Raw genomic sequence first — 3,639 nt, forward strand, 5'->3', positions numbered from 1 at the left:
TCTTTTTTCTTTTTTTATGAAATGGATAGTGATATTTATTTATAACAAAATAAGGAACCAATCTTGATCCGACCTGACTTATTTATAGCTTAAATTTCAGGACGATGCCTACCTATAAATATCCAAAAAATAATAGTATCTCCTAGTTACAGAAATAGAAAAAATGAAGGGAAAAATCAAAGGACAAAATTCAATTTCAAAAGTGCATTGAATATATTCACGTTCTCCAATCACACTTTGATCAACAATTCAAATATACACACACACACACTTTTAGTTCACTCGATCTATTGTACAAAATCTGAGCATTTGATGGTCACCGATCATTCTCATCGATTAGTACAGAGTCCACAACACAAATCCTCACGCAAACTGGTTTCGTCCTTCTCTTTCAAATTTCAATCACACCGATGATCATATTTAGGTTTCAAAAATTGATTCGGAGATCAAACACCACCATTTTGTAGAATTTCTAAGAACTTCATTCATTTTCAGTGATTAATTGATTCGCTAGGGACCTTTTATTCTGTTAAATGTATTATTAGCAACGCAATGTATTATACCATGTTGTATGTGCTAGAGTGGATGCGGAAGAGGAAGCATAGAATAGAAACACCGAGAACACGAGGGTACGTGGTTCAGCCTTGTCAGCTTACATCCACGGAGGAATCCCTTAAGGGCTACATCTTTATTGTATAAAAGTGCAGTACAATAATCTGTGTTACAGTGAACCCTAACATGAGTATATATAGACGACTAAATCCTAAACTACTAATACAAGCAGGACTGGGCTTGGGCCTATTACATTGGACTAATATGACTAATATATATCTTTAACACCCTCTCTCAAACTCAAGGCAGAAGCTCGATGAAGGCTTGAGGTTGGATAAGCATGAGAAGATCACTTGGAGATGCCTTGAAGAATGCCTTTAAAGAAACCACAATGAAGAATATGCCAAAAGACTGATTTTGGAGCTTTAAATGAAAAAACGGAGCCCAAAATTGGAATCTACGCAAAAAACTAAGCAAGATAGACATTTTTGGAAATTTTGACTTTGGTTAAAAGTCAACGCAAAAGTCAAAGTCAACGAGTCTTAGTCAAAGTCAACTATCAATGCTCATGGTCAGATCCGGGTGGTCTGGGTCAACGGTCAGCTAGGTGACGTGGTGTTGACAAGGCGACACTGCTTACATGGCTGATGACGTGTCTAGGGCTGACGTGGCTTTGTTTGCTGACATCATCAAATGACGTCATGCATGACATCAACTACAGTTTTCGGTGCGTGTGGCGCGTGCGAGTAGTCACCGGCGCGTGGAAGAGAAGCCAGAAGCTAGGGAGGCGCATGGATGCGTGTGTAAGGTCGGATGAGGGTCGGAATCTCAATTTTTGTAGATCAGTGGACAAGGAGGCCATCAGGGCGGCGCATGTGTCAAAAAGACGATCTGGAAGTCAAGAATCTGAGGCGGCGCATGGGAGATTTTTCGAAGACAACTGCGGAGCGTGGAGGCACGTGGCAAGGCTTTGAGTAACCAAATTTCTGGGTTTTCTTTACGAGAGACCCAGGAGTACGCCTGTGGGGTTGGTTTCTTCAGGTGAAGGCTTGATTTGCACAGATCTGTAAGGTGAGTGGTTCGACTTGCTTGAGAGATCAAAGATGTAGCAGTGAGGCAGCAATGGAGTTTCCATGGGAGCTGCATGATGTTGTAGACCCAGATATGAAAGAAGGCACTGGCACTGTTGTGAATCTGTGTTACGCACGTGAGAATCTTCTTTGCTTGCTAGAGATTTTGTTTGATGCCAAGAACGGAGTTTGACTATGATACCATGTTAAATGTATTATTAGCAACGCGATGTATTATACCATGTTGTATATGCGGAGGAATCCCTTAAGAGCTACATCTTTATTGTATAAGAGTGTAGTACAATAACCTGTGTTATAATGAACCCTAACATGAGTATATATAGGCAATTAAACCCTAGACTACTAATACAAGTAGGACTGGGCTTGGGCCTATTACATTGGGCTAATATTACTAATATATATTTCTAACATATTCTAAGCTAATTTTTGCCCTTTATTTTATTATATTTTATTGTTCCTCCATTTTTTAAAAACAGAATTAGGCTTTATTTATGGTTGAAATGAAAAATACTTGAAGTAAGTGTAGGTTTAGATGAGAATTTGATTATTGCTATATGGAAAAATAGTGATTATTAATTGTGTTTTTGTGGTAGTAGTTATTAAGATTTAATGAATTTTTTATATAATAGGCTAGTCACAATGCAACTGTTATTCGGCTATGAAGGCTGCTTATAGCAAATAGTATTGAACCTCTAGGTGTTAACCGGAGAAAATAACAAATTTAACACTAGGAAGTTGGCACCACAAGCGCCCTTATTTGTACATGTAACCGGGATTTTGTGTATTTTAGTATTGTGATTATGATAATAGACACAAGATGGACACGCCACGTGGTGTGCATCGAATGAACTAGGATTTGGCTTGAGTCCAATGTCTTTGCACATTTTGACATGTGATCAATGGACTTGCCACATGTCCATCTCTTTACATGCGGTTCATCTAGTGTTCTTCCAATGCATTTATACACATATTTCATGTTTATTTATAAGATTTATTCTTCAAAATAAATAATAACTATCAAAATCTTGAAAATTAAACATGTCTAAAATTAAAATATTTGTTTACAATAAAAAAAATATTTCTTTATAGGACACATATGTAGAAGTGTCTTTGAAGTGTCGATACGGACTTGCCCTTTATATGTTCACTAGCATAGAATGTAAATACTCAATACACTTTGAAGTACTTTCACTTGTCTGTTTGAGATGGCTTAGCAGGCTTGATATCAGATGTTGATTAGCTTCCAGACTGATCAAGGTCCTCCAAATCCTTCATTACAAGTGAAATATCTTCTTGTGTAATCTTCCCCATCTCTTTGAGCTTATATAAGATGTACTCACTGGAACTATTGAAATGAAGAAGTCAAAGAATAAATTAGACCCTAATTGATCAATCAGCAGAAAATAAATTGTACATATAGATAGTAGAGGATATGGGAGAACAATCAGCAAAAAAATAGGCCCTAATTGACCAAATATCAACTTACTTTACAACCCTATCACCATCAAGATCTGCAGCCTCAAGATCTTGAATTTTTGTCATCTGTGCAAAAACCAACTTGACCAATGCCATTTGCCTGCAAAAATTCTGGAGAGTAGCTTCGTAAAGCCGTTATCAGGCACAAGGTCCCCATTCCCAACTGTGGTCATTGTGGAAGCAACATAGTAGATAGAATCAACAAGTCCATTTGTTTCCTCCCCCTTGAAATTGGGCGACAAGAAGTAGAAGCACAAAGTTCCCACAACCATGTAGATGCCGAAGAGTATGCCTACTTGCTTATAAGCTGGCTCTAGTTTCACAGAATTGAATTCAGATTGAAGAGTTGGGGCAGTACCATTTGCCTTTGGAAAAACAGAATCTGCAAGGGAAGCACTTTTGCAGTACCTGCCATATATTCTTCTCTTAAGACCATCTTCCTTATTATTATTTGTTTGTGGGGTGTAGGCTCTTCCAATCCTGACAGAGTAGTAAGCTTCTCAGCACCATTGAAGGCCAT

At 37.9% G+C, this 3,639-nt stretch overlaps 1 pseudogene; it reads right to left on the reverse strand.

The window, feature by feature from the left end:
- Positions 1-2,831: 2,831 nt before the first annotated feature.
- On the reverse strand, positions 2,832-3,639 carry LOC112037285 (two pore potassium channel a-like; annotated as a pseudogene).

This window comes from Quercus suber, unplaced genomic scaffold, assembly GCF_002906115.3.
Source record: "Quercus suber isolate HL8 unplaced genomic scaffold, Cork oak 2.0 scaffold_213, whole genome shotgun sequence".
Taxonomy (NCBI): Eukaryota; Viridiplantae; Streptophyta; class Magnoliopsida; order Fagales; family Fagaceae; genus Quercus; species Quercus suber.